This window comes from Lactuca serriola, chromosome 5, assembly GCF_051521515.1.
Source record: "Lactuca serriola cultivar US96UC23 chromosome 5, Lser_US96UC23_V15, whole genome shotgun sequence".
Taxonomy (NCBI): Eukaryota; Viridiplantae; Streptophyta; class Magnoliopsida; order Asterales; family Asteraceae; genus Lactuca; species Lactuca serriola.
This window is the reverse complement of record NC_136412.1, coordinates 277,772,734-277,792,933: the sequence shown is the minus strand read 5'-3', so window position 1 is coordinate 277,792,933 and position 20,200 is coordinate 277,772,734. Positions and strand designations below refer to the sequence as shown.

Here is a 20,200-nt window from a genome sequence, read left to right as displayed (position 1 = left end):
ATGAAGGTTACAATATCCTGAAGAAGATGAAACCATGTCCTGACAACAAGTCGTCGGGATAGCCTTGCCATAGTGTCACACGGATTGAGCCACGTCTATACCGACGACAAGTCGTTGGAAAAATTGTCACATGGATTGACTCATCTCTATACATACAACATGTCGTCTGCATAGAGGACCATAAGAAATCTTTGGCAGTGGCGATGGTGGGTGGTAGGTGGGAGTGGTGGTGATAGGTGGCGGTGACGGGTGGTGTTTTTTGGGTGGTGAGTGGTGTTTATTAGTGTGTTTTTTAATTTTTTTACTTATTTTTTATTTATATTAATATTATTTGATGATTTTAATTTTGAAAATTGTATGGTACAAATTTGCTCTCAAATGTTCTCGCAATAAGAAATCTTATGGATGGAACGCTCGCTTATAAAGCCTGGCAGGTGAAAAAAGCCTAGTTTTAAACTTTAAAGCATTCCATTTGAGTAAACATGAACTATACTAATTATTAATGTTATTCTTTTATAGGATGACACTACTTTTAGGTCCTCCAAGTTCTGGAAAAACAACTTTGTTATTAGCCTTGGCTGGGAAGCTTTCCAAGGAGCTTACAGTACATTACTATTCGTTTACTTATTTTTTTGAATATCCTTCTGAGGAAAATTTATACTTATGTTATCTCATGTAAGTTTTGTAAAAACAAAAAAAACGTTCTCGTTTGTTACCAGTGTTCAGGAAGGGTGTCATACAATGGACATGATATGCATGAGTTTGTGCCTCAGAGAACATCTGCTTATATCAGTCAAAATGATCTTCATAATTGGTGAAATGACTGTTAGAGAAACCTTGAATTTTTCTGCTAGATGTCAGGGCGTTGGATCACGTTATGGTTAGTTGGCATAATCCTAGCCGTTGATGTCTAAACGATCTCAACCTGTATGTTTTTCACTATATACCTTGTGGTGGAATATTTTTACCGACATAGTTTTTGTCCAATAAATTGCAGAAATGTTGGCCGAGTTGTTAAGAAGAGAAAAAGATGCAAATATTAAGCCTGACCCAGATATTGATATATACATGAAGGTAATAAAGGAGTTACCTGGCAGTTTCTTTTTTTTTTTTTTTTTTGTTTCCATTAAATCTTGCATGGGTAATGATGTATATCTCGATAAAGAGTTGTATACATAGGTTTGTTTGTTTTTTTTTGGACCCAATAAACCGTTTGAATTAGACTAAATAACCATTTTACCTTTACATTTCAAAAAAAATATATATATAACAAAAACACAATATTCATAAATTATAATGTGAGAGGAGTAGGGAGGAAAAAAGAAGAAACAACCATACATGTCCAAATTAAGTGTTTAATTCATTAAGCTCATTAAGTAAAAAAAAACCCATTAATCTTACTTGAAAAAGAAAAAAAAAACAATATGTGATGATTGTTCAATGATGCTTCAGGCAGCAGCAACAGAAGGTCAAGAGACAAGTGTGGTTACGGATTATGTTCTCAAGCAGGGGCGTAGCTATGTTTACAAAAGGTAGGTCTTAGGACCTCCCTTTTTTTTTGATGCAACAAATGTATATAGAAAAAATGTTATTTTTATTAAAAAAAACCTATCCATTTTTGCTAAAAGACCTACCTATTTTAGTTTTATTTACATAAGGAACCACGTTTTTTTTAGTTCTAGATTCGCCACTGTTCTCAAGGTACAATAAATATTAAAATTTGTTGACTACCAAAACATTAACCTAAAACAATAATGTTTTGTATTTCATTTAGGTCTTGGGACTGGATATCTGTGCAGATACCTTGGTAGGGGATGAAATGATCAGAGGCATATCTGGTGGACAAATAAAACGTGTCACTACAGGTAATTAATCTTTCAAATGATATATATATATATATATATATATATATATATATATATATATATATATATATATATATATATATATATATATATATATATATATAGAGAGAGAGAGAGAGAGAGAGAGAGAGAGATTTGATACATGTTTTATGGATTTGATCACAACGTGTAGGTGAAATGATAGTGGGTCCATCAAAGGTTCTTCTTATGGATGAGATATCTACCGGTTTGGACAGTTCTACAACTTTTCATATTGTGAATTCTTTGAGGCAATATATTCAGATTTTTGAAGGAACTGCAATTATATCGCTCCTACAGCCTGCACCCGAAACGTATAATCTATTTGATGACATAATATTGCTCTCGGATGCCAAGATTGTGTATCAGGGCCCACGTGAAAAAGTGCTAGAGTTTTTTGAATCAATGGGATTTAAAAGTCCCGAAAGGAAAGGTGTCGCTGACTTCTTGCAAGAAGTAAGTATGATTTCAAGATTTGTTTCAGGAATTGCATCGTCTTGTTAAGCGAAATAACAAGTATGGATGTAACTAACTTACGAGCTTTTTCAAAAGCTTTTGGGTGAAAAAGCTTCGTTACCTTTTTCATTCATAAACTTTTTCAATAAGGTGCTAATGTAGTTGCAAGCTGTTAGCTTTATCATTTTTAATATAATATTATTCCTTTGGAAAAAAAAATATATTTACATATTGGTTTCATAATAGTTATTATATTTTTTTTATTCAATTTTATCCTAAAAACCGATAATTATATCAATTTAATTTTTTTACCAAGTCAATTGGTCATTTAACTTTTAAAAATTATAATTTTAGCCCAGATTTTAAATTTTATTACAAATTTGATAAAAAATTTACATTTTTTACTTAGATTTCAGAATTTTGTTATCAAGTCATCATAACTTTAGTTTTTTTTTACAACTTTATTTCTCAAAAAAAATTCAAATAATTTATTTCTTTAAAAAAATCATATGTATACAAAAAAAACATATTTTCATATAAAAATCTTATATTTTCTATATGCATTTTTTAGAAAAGTTTTTTTATATACGAAATACCTATTTTTAAAAATATGTATTTATTAAGTGTCTATATATATATATATATATATATATATATATATATATATATATATACACATTTTCGTTTTTATAAAAAAATGTATACAAACACATATTTACAAAATAAATCTATGCAAACACCTATTTCATAGTAAATGTGTATGTGTGTGTGTTTACTCACGTCAAACAATAGGTGCGAATAATTTCTTTCAGTATTATTTCTATTTGATAAAATGTATGAGTGGACACCCAACTTTGACAGGAAGGGAATGAAAAAGTAAACTCCTAACAAATCTATTTGCTTTAGAAGATAGTAACTTATAACTTGAAAATTAACCCATTTTGATATATTATTTTGGGTTTAAAACAAAAATATAACGTTGTGTGTGTTGACAAAAAAAAAAGGTTGTATGACAATAAATTTTGTTTTTTAATTTGAAGATGTACATTTTTTTGCAAGTGATCAAAATTTCTTTTGAATTTTGAGTTTGAATTATTATTTTATGGTATTAATTCTTATATAACTATTATTTAGAGTATACATTTAAAATGATAATTTAATTGTCGATAATTTACATCTCAAATGATGTTTTTTTTTATCAAAAACATGTTTATATATATATATATATATATATATATATATATATATATATATATATATATATATATATATATATATATATATATATATATTTATAAAACATGTTTGTATACATTTGTATATAAAAACGTGTTTAAATATATTTTTATAAAATACATGTTTGTATATATTTTATATATAAACGTGTTTCAATACAAATGCATTTATTATAAAGTAGGTGTTTATAAAAAAATATATATAAATATGTTCTTAGAAAAAAATGTATACAAACACTTATTTGGGTGCATATAAATATGTTTTTACAAAATGTATTTATAATAAAATAGATGTTTGTATACATTTTTTCTTGTGAAATACGTGTTTTTATATATTTTTTTATAAAAATGGATTTATATATATTTATGTACTTGATAAACACGTATTTTTATAAACAGGTATTTCGTATACAAAAAAGTTTTTTTTTATGTTTTTATATAAAAAATAGGATTTTTTGAGTGAAAATATGTTTTTTTGTATAATATGATTTTATAAAGAAAAAATGTATTCGAAATTATTTTTTGAGAAAAAATGTTGTAAAAAACTAAAGTTAGAATGAATTCATAACAAAATTCTGAAATTTAGGCCAAAAAGGTCAATTTTTGACCAAATTTATAATAAAATTTAAAATATGGGCTAAATGTAAATTTGGACCAAATGTGTAAAAAAAATAAAAACCTAGGCCAAAAGTTTAATTTTTAAAAGTTGGATGACTTGTTGACCTGATAAAATGGTCAAATTGAATATCCACTTTTCACTAATATTAGCGCGTCCTATCAATTTTAGTTTATATCATTTTATTATTTTATACAAATCAAAATAACTAAAATTAAATTTAAATAACTAAATAGTATATATATGTTTGTTATAGAAATGAATTTAAAATATAAAAAATGAATCATGAAAAACCTCGTATAATCAAGCTTTAATATTTTTACAAGCAAAATGAAAAGGGAGCTGATCCGTACACAACAATTTTCTCTATAGACAACAATTGGTGCTTTAAGATGTTGTATTGTGCAACTATATAATTCATGAATTGTTGTGTATGGCAAAAAACTTGTTTATGAATCACTTCCCAAATGAAAAGGCTCCACGAGACTTTGACGAAGTTATTTGAACGAAAAAGCTTATGTAAAAGCGCGCACTCACACTCACATGTTTGTGTAGGTAACATCAAAGAAAGACTAGGAGCAATATTGGATAGAGAGAAGCAAACCTTACAGGTTTATCACAGCAAAAGAATTTGCTGAGGCATATGAATCCTTCCATGAAGGAAGGAGAATGACAGAAGAGATTTCAATCCCATATGACAAAAACAAGAGCCATCCTATTGCATTGACAGCCAAAACGTATGGAATGGGCAAAAAGGAGCTCTTGAAAGCCTGCACTTCAAGAGAATTTTTGCTTATGAAGAGAAACTCATTCGTATACATCTTCAAACTATTTCAAGTACGTATTTAATTAATTAGTTGGAGGGGTAATTCTTTCTTTTTTATTTGGCAAAATTACATAAATGGTGCTTGTAGTTTTGATAAAACCAAATTGACCAACTCGATTACTTATAACTTTAATGCTTAAAAACAAATTATAGAAAGAAAACGACTCAAAACTTTGTATGCTTTCTTAGAGTCGGCCCTAACCCTATTTATTCACTTTCCTAAACTGATAAAAAGAAACTATATTCGTAAAAGGAAACTCTAACTGCATAAGGAAACCAAAATCAACTAGATAAAGACTAAATAATAAAGATACTAGAATAATCATAAATTACTAAACACTTGGTTGACCTGATCTCACTTATCCACTCGGTCCTCCCTGATCCACTCGGTCCTCCCTTCTTTTTTACGCCTTTGGTTGACCTGATCTCACTTATCCACTCGGTTCATATTTCCTTGTTCCTCATCAGTTTCTAGGTCTACATCTTCCTCATAAACCAACAGGACTTGTAGGGTTTTATCGAGGCAACGATGACTAGGTGTAAATTTGCCTTCACGAAGAAAACAAAGACCCTTGCCTCTTTTGTCGGCGAACTTCGCATCTGTTCTTTTAAAGGATATTTTGAATGGTGCTACCCTATATTCTTTCACAAACGCATTCGATGTACTATGGTTTCTTGCTACCTCGGTTGTGGGGCGTATCCACATGAGTTTCAACAGAGTATTATCTTGCTCTACTGTTGGGTTGGTTCCACTCTCACCAACCAGTAATGCTAATTTAATTTTCTGAGCCATGCGGGTTGCATCATTCTCACCATGTTGTGCAATACCTGTTTGAGCCCCTTAATGAAGGTTCCTTCCAACATCTGTCCAACGGTGCCGCCAACTATTCCAACATACCAACATACTCCCAGGCTGACCCATAATGTTGAATGGCAAGGAATTGTCGATATATGTTTCTTTCTTGGGATGGTTGGAAATGCTCAAGTAACCTTGATTTAAACTCCTCCCAACTGTAAAATGGTGCTCTGGTACCATGCCAATATAGGCTCCTCTAGGCATCATATCGTTGCCCTTAGTCTTTCTCCTTTCTCCTGATGTTGTTAACCCTTGCATGTCAAAAAATCTTTCTGCTTTGTACACCCACCCATATGCATTTTATCTTTTAAATAATAGCATTTTTAGTTTACGTAAGCGATAATCCATCCCAGGGACCCACCCGCCCCATGTTCGTGGTTGATTGGTGGCCTGTTATTGCCCATGATCAATCCCATGTATTTGCTTCTTGAAATAGGTTGGTATTCATAAAACCAAGCATTATTCGTGTGTGGCTTGTAATTACCATTTTTGAACCTGACCCTGAAGTGAATGATAGTGGTGGCAAAGAAAAGCCTTGCTCGTCGAAACAGTAGCAACGAGGTAAAGTGGGGGGATTGAAAGTGTGTGACTGGTGTTCAGGACGAGCGACCGCCAGTGCTCTTAGGTGGAATAGTTGTGGAAGTGGTGATATTGGAAAAAGAGACTTGAGTAATGGGTTTTGTAGGTGGTGGCGGCAGTGGCGGAACCAGGAATTTTGATATGGGGGTACAAACATTGTCAAGATATTATATATGTAGTTATCCAATGGGCATTAAAAAAACATGTTATAATCTTTTTAGTTGGGGATACAATAACAAGAAACATGTTTACAAACAATATTTATATATATATAAAACAATTTTTTGGGGGTACTATAGTACCCCCAACGCCCCATCTAGTGGCGGCATTGGGTGGCGGTGGTGCGAAACAAACCTGTATTTTATTATTGATAACTCAAATATTACGATCACATAGGAACCTAATATATAGGTTAGATAAATACAAGTAGCCACCCTTTAATTTAAGTAAAGTACAATGCAATACATAAACTTAGTCTAACATTCCCCCACAAGCTAAGGGCGGGGAACGACCTGTAGCTTGGATCGTAAAAAAGAGAAATCTTTGAGAAGACAATGGTTTGGTAAAAACATCAGCCATAAGTTCTAATTGTAGCAATAGATCTCGTGAGGTAGTACCCTGAACATGCTGGAAATAAGCCTCTGACATGGTGAAAATGATAATCATACGGACATGAGCATCATTAGAAATCCAACAAGAGTATCTAGATGTAATTACCTCTCATGTGTCGACTCTGGGCTCCGAGAATGGTATCGTACCATTGACATAGCCTAACAGATTGTTGGAGATGAGAAAGGATTCTAGCATGGCCTTCCAATACCCACCTATAGTTCGTGGGTGTGAGGGTTAAAGCCAATTTATGAGAGTTATGAGAAGTTTTCTCTTGTGTCATGAAAGCAGCAAGGTCGCCATGAAGTTTCTTTACTAATCGGTGATTAGGGTTTATGTTGCGTATGAGGCTGTTGTCGTGAGGATGTCGTCAATAAGGTAAAGATTAACTTGGCTCTGATACCAAAACAAACCGTGTATTTTACTATTGATATCTCAAAGATTACGATTACATATGAACCTAATATATAGATAAATACAATTAGGTACCCTCTAATTTAAGTAAAGTACAATGCAATACATAAACTTAGTCTAACAGTGCGTGACTGACTATTGGTGGTGCTGTCGTTGGGGCTGGTTGCGACAATTTCAACAAAAGTGTCATCAATTCTGCATGGCATTGATTGGCGATCTCCTATCATTTTTCTGATTCCGATCTCATAGTAGCCAACTCTTGCACTTTCTTCTCAAAATGATCAAGTGACTGTGTCTGGAGCTACTCTAAAACTGCCACCAGATCGGTCAGCTTAATTACGGTGCTTGATTAATGATTCCACCTTGGGTGCCATAGCTAGGACAGAAACACTTGAACAATAGTGTGAATAGTGATTCCGATGAACAGTAGTCGTGAACATATATTTTGATGAACAAAACATGTGAGCAACTAGGAAAGAAACACGTGAATAGCTATGACACAAACATGTAAACATATATTTTGATGAACAACTAGGGCAGAAACACGTGAACAGCAGTATGAACAAGAATTCCGATGAACAGTAGTGTGAATAGTGATTCCAATGAACAATATTGTGGATAATTATCTGATGAACAGTAGAGTGAATATTGATTCTGGTGAATAATGTTGATGTCAAAATAATTGCTCTCATACCAATTTGATAGAACCAAATCGATAAACTTAATTATTTATAACTTAATAGAAATAGATTTCGATTTCCCATTACCTTAAATATCACCGTACAACGAGTGAGATGACAAACGGACAACAAGCTGCGTCGCTAAGCCTTTTTGTATGGTAAAACTAATTCGCTTGAAGACTACATCCAAAACTCAATGCTTAAAAACAAATGATAGGTGCCTAATATTCGAGACTCGGAGAATCTCCAAACAAAAGAAAACGACTCAAAGCTTTTTAAAACTTCTTAGAGACGGTCCTAACCCTAATTATTGACCCTCTAAAACTGATGAAAGTAAACTATGCTCGTAAAAGGAAATGTATACTGCATAAGGAAATGAGAAAGCCAAATTCAGAGATTGCTAAGCTCCTTTCTACTAACAAATTTTAAGAACACAAACTGAAACAATTTTCTTCTCCATTAATCTGATGCAATTGACAAGCTATTTATAATGAAGGAATTAAACTACCTAATCTAGGAATTGGAAACGTGAACATGTTACTAGAAGTAAATAGGTAACATTAAGGTCCTAAGAAAATGGAAAGAAATTAGAAGAAAAAGTCATATGTTGGAAACGAGGTCGTATCAATACTCCGCCCCTAAGAAATGGCCTTGTCCTCAAGGCCAATGTCAGTTTGTTGCAAGTACGGCCATGGTGGCTCATTGTCTGATTGATGAAGAAGGAACTTGGGCGGGTTGCACTAGTGACCGGGTTGATACTTAGCGGGATAGTTGTAACATAGGCCTTCAACCCTTCGTTGTTGCATTTCGGTGGGACTTAGTTTCTTGAATGCAAGTGGTGGGGAAGTGGAAGGCGAGCCAGCCAACAAAGGTAGAGTCGGTAGCGGTGGTTCCAGATTACCCGCAGTAAGAAGAAGGTTATCATGGAGTTTGTCTTCAATTAATTTGGTGAGACCATTAGTGTCATGGAGTGTTTGTAGGTTATGGATGGAAATCTCCGATTGAATGTCGGGACATAAATCGGAGATAAAGCAGTTACGCAAGGATACGGAAGAGAGACCGATGACCTGGTTACTAACTCTTTCAAACTCGGTTGGGTAGGTGGAGACGGTGGTGGCCTGTCGAAGCTTAAACAAAGTTGCTTGGTGATTTTCATGTGTAGATGGGCCAAAGCGCAGTTCAAGTGCACGGGTGAACTTCGGCCAAGTGCCAAGAAGGTTGTTGCTGGCAAGATGTTTGTACCAGCTTAAAGCATCATCGGTAAAGTAGAAGACAACCAAGGAAAGGCATTGAGGCGGAGGAATGTTGTAGTAGGTGAAGTAATTTTCGGCTTGAAAAATCCAATCGACTGGGTTGGAACCGTCAAAATTGGGCAGGAGAATTTTCGGTGGTCAGAGGATCTGATTTGGATCGCGTGGTGGATGAGGCGGCGGTGGAGGTTGATTGACGCGTTGGTCGGTCATGAGTTGGATCAACTTGTCGAGTTTAGCATTGGTATCAGTGGTAATTTGAGCGATATGAAGTATGTGAGCATGAAGGGCGGCATCTAGGTTGTCGGGCGTTGGTGACCTTGGGGTTGTCGGAGGTGGAGTCGGACTCGGTTTTTGGAGGCATTGAGACGATGATGAAAGCACCAATTGATAAAGCCAAATTCTGAGATGGCTAATCTCCTTTCTACTAACAAAATTTAAGAACACAAGCTAAAACAATTTTCTTCTCCATTAATCTGATGCAATTGACAAGCTATTTATAATGAAGGAATTAAACTACCTAATATAGGAATTGGAAACGTGAACATGTTACTGTAAGTAAATGGGTAACATTAAGGTCCTAAGAAAATGGAAACATGATCTAACACTATATTTGCATGCAAAAGAATTAGAAGAAAAAGTATTCTATTGGAAACGAGGTCGTATCAGGAAACCAGAATCAACTAGATAAATATAAATAATAAAGATAATAGAATAATCATAAATTACTAAACAACCCCTACCTTCTTTTTATGCCTCTGGTAGACCCGATCCCACTTATCCACTCGGTTCCTATTTCGTTCCTAACTCTTTTTTTTTCATTGCACATATGGTCCCTATCTATTTTTCCCCTCAACTCCTGTCACGTTAAAATTGATGAAAACTGTAAAATAGAGTTGGAATGTAATGCTAAAATGATCATTTAGTCCCATGGAAACGGTTTATTCAGTCTAGAAAGAAAACGGTAGACCTTATGTATACAACACTTCATCCGGAGAGACATCATTGCTCATTTAGCCACTTTATGAATTAATAAGAACAAAAAATCTGAAATGTTTCAAAGATTAATTCTACAACCTGAAAGAATTTGTTTTCTTACCTACTTTCAGCTTCTTGTGACGTCCTTTCTGACAATGACAGACTTTTTCCGAACTGAAATGCACAAAAGGTCAGTGGAAGATGGAGGGATATACACGGGTGCACTCTTTTTTGGTGTAGTGATGATGTTGTTCAATGGATATTCTGAGCTTTCCATGGCCATTGCAAAGCTTCCTGTCTTTTACAAGCAAAGGGATTTCCTGTTTTACCCCTCATGGGCTTACACACTTCCTTCATGGATCATCAAGATTCCCATCACATTTGTTGAAAATTTTCTTTGGACTCTTCTTACTTATTATGTAATTGGATTTGATTCAAATGTTGAAAGGTTAGTTACTTCATATTAAATGCCATTAACTATTTTCCTACTTGGAAGTATTATATATGACTAAATAATCTCCTTTTTACAGATTTTGTAAACAATATTTACTACTCTTACTCGTCAGCCAGATGGCAGAAGGATTGTTCCGCTTTATAGCTGCACTTGGTCGAAATATGATTGTTGCAAGCACATTTGGTGCATTTGCACTTCTCATACTATTTGCCTTGGGTGGCTTTGTGTTGGTTCAAAACAAATGAACAATGCAAAATGCTGAAAAGCTCTCGTATATTATTCAATGAAAAACAAAGAACAGAAGGCTGCAATATATATCAGCACTTACAACTGAAAAAGTAAATGCTGGAAACATGAAAAGACTAAAGTAAAAGCAGGAAATATGAAAGACTTCTACAGTTATGAAGACACACACGAGAGCACTTATTTCACTTTATTTCACTGACTTTGAATCAGTCTTCAACACCCCCCTTTGATTCAAAGCTTCCAATGCCAATACAAGCTCGGAGACGCTGAAAACGTGCAGGCGGAAGAGCCTTGGTGAACATGTCGGCCAATTGTTCTTCAGTAGGAAAGAACTCCACCCATATTACACCTGTTGCCACCAAGTCTCGAATGTAGTGGTGCTTAATTTCAATATGCTTGGTACGCCCATGCATAACTGGGCTTCTTGTCATGGCAACTGTTGATTGACTGTCACAGTAAATCACAGTTGGTTCCCTTTGTTCCTGCATAAGATCACCCATAAGTTTTCGTAACCACACAGCTTGAAACGCGGTAATTATGACCGCCACATATTCCGCCTCAGTTGATGATAAAGCTACCGTTGCTTGCTTCTTTGACTGCCATGAAATTATTCCAGACCCAGTACTGAAACAATTCCCTGTTGTACTCTTCCTGTCTTCTTGTGATCCTGCCCAATCACTGTCACTGTATCCTTTTAGCACACACCTTTTCGAGTTCAAATACCAGATACCATAGTGCTTGGTACCAGCTAAGTAACGAATAATTCTTTTGACAGCTCCATAGTGTTGTTTTGTGGGTTTGTGCATGAATCTTGAGACTACTCCCACTGCAAAACTTATGTCTGGTCTTGTGTGAGTGAGGTAGATTAACCTCCCAACTATGCTCCTGTAATTTTGAGGATCTGTCATTCCTGTGCCATCTTCACATGTTAGCTTTTCGTTGGTGTTCATAGGAGTTGTGACTGGTTCAATATTCTCCATGTTGAGACCTTTTAGCATGTCTGATACATATTTTTCTTGAGCAATAAAAATACCGGTGTTTATTTGCTTTATTTCGATCCCAAGAAAATAATGTAGCTTTCCAAGATCTGTCATTTCAAACATCTTCATCATCTCCATTTTAAATTGAAAAATGAGATCTTTAGACGACCCTGTGTAGATCATGTCATCAACATAGAGACTGACTAACATGATCCCTGCATCACCTTGCTTCCTGAAATACATGGTAGGTTCACTAGGACTTTTTTGAAAACCGTTGAAGCGAAAAAGTTGTCAATCTTGCTATACCATGCATGCGGAGCTTGTTTAAGCCCATATAATGCCTTCTTCAACCTATATATCTTCCCTTCTTGCCCAGGAACAATAAATCCTTCGGGTTGTTGAACAAAAACTTCTTCTTTTAGGTCCCCATTTAAGAATGTCAACTTAACATCGAACTGGTAAACTTCCCATTGTTGTTGTGTAGCTAATGCAAGAATTAACCTTATTGTCTCAATTCTTGCCACCGGTGAGAATGTTTCATTGAAATCTACACCCTGTTCTTGTCAAAAACCACGAGCAACTAATCTTGCTTTATGTTTTTGGAGACTACCATCTGCATTGACCTTTTTTTAAAAACCCATTTCAAAGGAATTGGATGCTTACCAGCTTGAGGTTCCACCAGATCCCATGTCTCGTTCTTTTCGATCGCCATAATTTCTTCCTCCATTGCTTTCTTCCAGTTAACATCTTGAAGTGCCACATCTGCTGATACTGGATCACCAGCGAACAGGGCTAGAGTGCTATCATAAATGTCATTCATGTTCCTATATCTGAGCGGTGGAGTATCTGGAGACGACACATCAGAAGAGCCAGGTGTGGTCCTCGAGGGCGTAGCAGAAGATGATTCACCGTGAGTATAGCTCGGTGTCGGACTTGATGGAGGAGACATGGGTGTATTGATCGGATGATCATGCACTTCATCTTCTACATTTTCAAATGAATTTGGCTGTGGCATTAAGTTTGTGTGAACCGATGTATCCACATAACTGGAATATTCTTCAAAAATCACATCACGACTAATAACAATATTCTTATTTATAGGATCGAATAACCTGTAGGGCTTTAACATTGTACAATAGCCCACAAAGATGTATTTCTTGGACTTCTCTTCTAGCTTGTGCCTATTTGTGGTGACCAATGCATAGCATAAACAGCCAAAAACACGCAAATGATCAACAGTGGGCTTGAACTCATACCAGGCTTCGAAAGGAGTTTTATTCCATACTGCTTTGGTGGGTGATAGATTGAGGAGATACACAGCTGTGGCTACCGCTTATGCCCAAAATGAGTCAGACAACTTACTTGTTTTTAGCATTGATCGAGCCATCTCCACAATAGTCCTGTTCTTCCTCTCTGTGATTCCGTTTTGCTCAGGTGTATAAGGAGCTGTCAATTCTCTTCTTATTCCTTCTTCTTCACATAATGTAGTGAATTCCTTTGACATGAATTCACTGCCTCTATCAGTTCTTAAAATCTTGATTACATTGCTTCCTTGTTTTTCGACAAGGGCTTTGAATTTTTTGAAGTGCTCAAAAGCTTCAGATTTCGCTTTGATGAAGTAGACCCAACACATACGAGTGAAATCATCAATAAAAAGCAAGAAGTACTTACTCCCCGAGTGTGATTCTGTCCTCATTGGAGCACAGATATCTGCACATACTATCTCCAATTTTTCTGTTGCTCGTCTTGCTTGCCCCTTCGGAAAGGATCTTCGTGTTTGCTTACCCAAGACGCACCCTTCACACACATGGGTAGAATCTTTTATGGTTGGCAGCCCGTTCACCATTTGTTTGCTTGTTAATAGTTGTAGACCTTTTACATACAAATGACCATATCGATAGTGCCATAATCTTGACTCATCATCCTTGCTACTCATCATCATATATCCTTCTTTTCGTGAAAAATCTACTGGAAACATCCTATTTCCAGTCATTTTTGAGTATAATAGAACTTCACCATTTTGTTTCTTTACCACACAAGCATCATTTGCAAATTCTACCTTCAATCCATTTTCAATTAACTGGCCTACACTTATCAGATTATGGGCCAGACCTGGTGCAAAATGAACATCACTGATGAGTTTATCCTTTCCTTCGATGCAAACCGTCACAACTCCTATTCCTTCTATCGCAACTGGTTGGCCATTGCCGAGACGAACACGTGATTTTCCTGTCGTGTTCAGGCTTTTGAACTTGTCACGTACACCGGTTATATGATTAGAACATGCACTGTCTAAATACCATATCTCCTTTGTAACATCAACCGGATGAATGTGGGTCATGAACAAGTAATCTTCCTTCTCTTCAAATTCCTCTTCAGTGTACTTTGCTTGGTTTTGCTTTGTCCAACAATCTTCTTCTTTATGACCAAACTTCTTACAATGATCACATTGAACTAGTGACCCTTGTGATCTCCCTCGACCACGACCACGAGATGATGCTCTGCCTCTTCCTCGACCAAAGGAATATCTACCTTGTTCTCCTTGGATCTGAAATGCACGTTCTCCATCTTGAGTCTGAGATCTGTTGATTCTTGCTTCATGTGCTTGTAGTGAGCCCATCAGTTCATCAAAGGAAAATGTTGCAAGATACTTTGACTCTTCAATAGCCGCCACAACATGGTCGAATTTAAAAGGTAGACTCCTCAGTACTTTTGCAACAACAACTTCATCAGAGATTTTATATCCATAAGCACGCATCTGAATCACAATCGAAGATGCTTTTGCAAGATACTCTTGAACGGTTTCACTTGGTTTCATGTTTAAGGTCTCGAACTGCCTTCTTAAGGACTGGAGTTTAACTGTGATCACCTTTGCTGATCCTTGATATTTAGTTTTGAGAATGTTCCAGGCATCTCGTGATGTGTCTGCTGCAGCAATTCTGGGAAAGATTGTTTCATCAACAGCTTGTTGGATGAAAAACAAGGCTTTTGCATCTTTCTTTTGATTTTCTTTCTGTCGTGTCTCATCTGTGCTTGCTTCTGCATACCCATTTTCAACAAGATCCCAAAAATCTTGTGACTTGAACAAAGTCTTCATTTTGGTACTCCAGAACTCGTAGGAGTCTCCCTTAAAGATTGGAATTTGAGGGTGAGACATGCTAATAGTGTTGAGGTTCTGTGCCATCAAAACAAACCAGAGAGACTTAGGAATGCAACCTAAGCTCTGATACCACAATGTTGGTTCAAAACAAATGAACAATGCAAAATGCTGAAAAGCTCTCGTATATTATTCAATGAAAAACAAAGAACAGAAGGCTGCAATATATAGCAGCACTTACAACTGAAAAAGTAAATGCTGGAAACATGAAAAGACTAAAGTAAAAGCAGGAAATATGAAAGACTTCAACAGTTATGAAGACACACACGAGAGCACTTATTTCACTGACTTTGAATCAGTCTTCAACACTTTGTCCTATCACGAGGTACACATGTTCTATCTAATATTAGGTAGCATTGGTATGCTACAGTCGACGATGGAATGAAATTGAGCATTATGACGAATAAAATGTCAAAAAATTATACTTGTTTTTCATATAGGAATAGAAATTAAGGAGCATTCTTTTCTGCTCAATTGATTTTCATTATATGGAGGAAGGGGTGTTAATTTTTCCATTCCTTTGTGGGATGGATGAATACATTATAATTATGTTTGAATGAGTCATTCGTTCATTCAAGCCAACCAAACATGATAATGGAATATAATGATCCATTTAAATACCTTAAGTCATTTCATTCCATCATCCTTCCATTCTTTTGCAATTTCACTCCATCCCACCAAACATACTCTTAAACTAAAGAAAAACTTCCATCAGACTATTGATTAAGAAATGTGTTTTTTTTCCAATATTAAAGATGATATCAAGAGTTGGTGGATTTAGGGATATTGGTCATCACCAATGATGTATGCGATGAATGGGATTGTAGTCAATGAGTTTCTTGGGCATAGTTGGAACCGAGTAAGTCATTTAAGTAAAATAATCAAGTTTCTATATATCATTTGTGCTATAGAGTATCTAGTATTCATTCAAGCTAACTGTTTGTAACATTAAGTATAGGTGTTGCCTAACTCAACAGAGTCCCTAGGAGTGAGGATTATAACATCTAGAGGTTTCTTCCCATATGCATATTGGTATTGGATTGCAGTAGCAGCTTTGATTGGATATGTGTTCCTATTCAACTTTACTTACACGCTAGCCCTCACTTTTCTCAATCATACATATCCATCCTTGTTCTTAGTTATGAATTAATTCATAGAGCTTTAACAAAATAGGAACACATATGCAGCTTTGGAGAAACATCAAACAGTTATATTAGATGAAAACGAAACCCAAAATCCTTCAGCTGTTGAGTTACATTCCATGAGCAAGAAAAAGGGAATGATTCTTCCATTTGAACCACATTGTATCACCTTCGATGATGTTAAATACTCAGTTGATATGCCCCAGGTGGTTAAAAACACACTTGTTATAAACTTGTTTTAGTACCTACTTCTTAATATTAATCAAAACTCTTTATCATATTTGATTGAAACTAATGAACTTTGGCATTAAAGGAAATGAAAGAGCAAGGAGTAGTTGAGGACCCATTGCTGCTATTAAAAGGTGTGAGTGGGACATTCAGACCGGGTGTTCTTACAGCATTAATGGGTGTTAGTGGTGCCGGTAAAACTACTTTGATGGATGTGCTGGCAGGAAGGAAAACAGGTGGATATATAGAGGGTAATATTGTCATTTCAGGGTACCCAAAGAAGCAGGAAACTTTCGCTCGAATTTCAGGATACTGTGAACAAAATGACATCCACTCACCTCATGTCATAGTGCATGAGTCCTTGATTTACTCTGCTTGGCTAAGGCTGCCAGCAGATGTTGATTCTGAAACTAGAAAGGTAAGGAATATATTGATCATTTTTTACTACAAAACTAAAGTGCTGTTTATTTTGACTTATTTAACTTAAGACGCTAACCCTTTACCTATTTTCCCTTCTTTTTTCCTCTCAACTCCTCTCACGTTAAAACTGATGAATATTGTGAAAAAATGAATGTAAGGGTAAAATGGTCATTTACATCCATTTAGACGATTTATTCGGTCTAGAAAAGAAACAAATCATAATACTCGTTCGACCAATTTACTTATATACATAACTTACCGAAAAAAAAACCTAAGGGTAGTTTACACTTAATAGTAAAACATCATGTGTAGATGTTTGTTGGTGAAGTTATGGAACTTGTGGAACTGAATCAATTGAGAGATGCATTAGTAGGGTTGTTGGGGTCAACGGGCTATCAACTGAACAGAGAAAGTGGTTAACCATAGCAGTTGAGCTGGTGGCTAACCCATCTATAATATTTATGGATGAACCAACGTCCGGTCTTGATGCTAGAGCAGCTGCTATTGTGATGAGAACTGTTAGGAACACCGTGGACACTGGTAGAACCATTGTGTGCACGATCCATCAACCTAGCATCGACATATTTGAAGCTTTTGATGAGGTATATATAATAAAATTAAGGATATATTGTAAAATAATATAATATTGACTATTAACTTAATGATGGAAGTATAAGTGACACACTTCTCTATTCAACCAAACTGATGCATGTTCAAACTGCTATTGAGTCAGTTGGACCAGACTTTGAGAAGTAAGGCTATTACAAGTTAAATCATCATCAAATCTAAACAATAGATTGGGACCAATTGATAACCTCTGAATGGAGGTCACCTCTGAATCGGTCAGCATTCAGCGCGTTTGATAAAACCTATGAATGAACGACCTCTAAAGGGTTTACGAACCCTATCTTCTCTTAATCATTAATTAAGACGTTAGAATCATTCAGCACTACATGGTTCAGTTTTATCAAACAGCCCCTAACAATACTCTTCCTTTTTGCAACGATAAGTCGATAATAAAATTAATACATTCATGATTAGTTTACTTACTGAATGGGAATTCTAAAATTTATATATGGGTTGCAGCTATTTTTGATCAAACGAGGAGGAGAAGAGTTATATGTAGGACCAGTTGGTCGCAATTCCTGCCATTTGATCAAGTATTTTGAGGTAATTATCCTTAACATGTTTAATTAAATTTAAAAAAACACAATTTGCATAAATTTATTTAATATGTGATACACCATGACTATTCTAGGAATCGAAGGAATAAGTAAAATCAAAGACGGTTATAACCCCGCCACATGGATGTTAGAAGTTAGTGCCTCAGCACAAGAAATGGCTCTTGGAATTGATTTCACACAAGTCTACAAAAACTCTGAACTTTACAAGTAAGTCAACTAGTCAATATCATACTTTCATTTCATTAAAACGTTTCTTGATTTTGGTAATGCCATATGCTTATTGGTAGGAGAAATAAAGCTCTTATTAATGAGCTGAATACACCACCTTCTGGATCAAAAGATCTCTATTTCCCAACTCAATACTCTCAGTCTTTCTTCACACAATGCATGGCTTGCCTATGGAAACAACGCCTGTCATACTGGCGAAATACTTCTTACACTGCAGTAAGATTTCTATTCAGCTTGGGAATCGGATTGATGTTTGGGACAATGTTCTGGGATCTTGGTGGCAAAAGGTAAGATAATTTAAGAGCAGTAGCATTGAATACATCTGAACTTGGTTTTGTATTTTTTTTTAATTTACTCTTGTGATTGTAATTAATTCAGGACATCACAACAAGATTTGCTTAATGCAATGGGATCGATGTATGCTGCTGTTCTTTTTATTGGGACCCAAAATTCGTCATCGGTGCAACCAGTGGTTGCTGTTGAGAGGACAGTCTTTTATAGAGAAAAAGCTGCAGGAATGTATTCGCCCCTATCATATGCTTTTGCACAGGTATTTTGAGGCTTTCTTTTTTCTTTTTTCAGTTACGTCTTATATGGGTTAAGTAGTTTAATAAGTAATGACGTGGATAACGTGTTGTATACATAAGTTATGTTCCTTTGTTAGAACGAATAAACCGTCTTAATGAGACTAAATGACTGTTTACCCTTACATTCTAACAAACAATTTTCACAATATTCATCAATTTTAACAATACTGATCAAGTTTAACATGAGAAGAGTTGGGAGGAAAAAAGCCCTTTAGGTCATTCTCTATGACCAGATTAAGTAAAAAAGAAACAACCATGTATAGATGTCCAGATTAAGTGCTTAACCTATTAAGCCATTAAGCAAAAAAGAAACAATCGCTTACTAGATAACCTGCTATTCAATTCCTTTTGCAGGTTCTGGTGGAACTACCATACGTGTTTGTACAAACATTAGTATACGGTGTCCTAGTGTATGCAATGATTGGATTTCAGTGGACATTTGCCAAATTCTTTTGTATTTGTTTTTCATGTACCTCTCATTACTATACATGACCTTTTATGGCATGATGGCTGTGGCCATGACACCCAACTCAACAATTGCTGCCATTGTGTCTGCCTCATTTTATGGAATATGGAATCTCTTTTCTGGATTTATTATCCCACGACCTGTAAGCTCCATTAATCCTCAACATTTTTGCTTCAAATTTGAGATTTACAATCTTTTCTTTACTTACACATATGTTCTTGTTCACCATTTTGTAAACAGAGGATACCTATTTGGTGGAGATGGTACTATTGGGCTTGTCCGATTGCTTGGACTCTCTATGGTATGGTTGCTTCACAGTTTGCAGACTCTGAAGATATGCTTGAGAATGGTGAAACTGTAAAAGATTACTTGGAGAGATATTTTGGATTTGAGAGAAGTTTTCTTGGTGTAGTTGCGGGTATGCATGTCGGATTCACCCTACTATTTGCATTTGTCTTTGCCTTTGGCATCAAGTCCGTTAATTTTCAAAAGAGGTAGACCAATTATCAGGGAGTTTGATTATGAGCATTCCACATTGTCAAGAAAGTGGGCAAGGATTTAGAGAGTATTGAAATGCTAAGTAGGAGTCCTAAGATCCTTGTAATCTTATCTTTTTTACCCTTTTCACTATAATAACAAGCTTTCAAATGGTTGGATGCAAGCTCTGTAAGATAAATATGGGAAATGTGGTTTCGATAAAACAAAACCTCCGTTTGGAGCATATTA

The 20,200-nt window shown here is 35.5% G+C and overlaps 1 pseudogene; it reads left to right on the top strand.

The window, feature by feature from the left end:
• Positions 1 to 520: 520 nt before the first annotated feature.
• Positions 521 to 19,978, top strand: LOC145054408 (pleiotropic drug resistance protein 1-like; annotated as a pseudogene).
• The last annotated feature ends 222 nt before the right edge of the window (positions 19,979 to 20,200 follow it).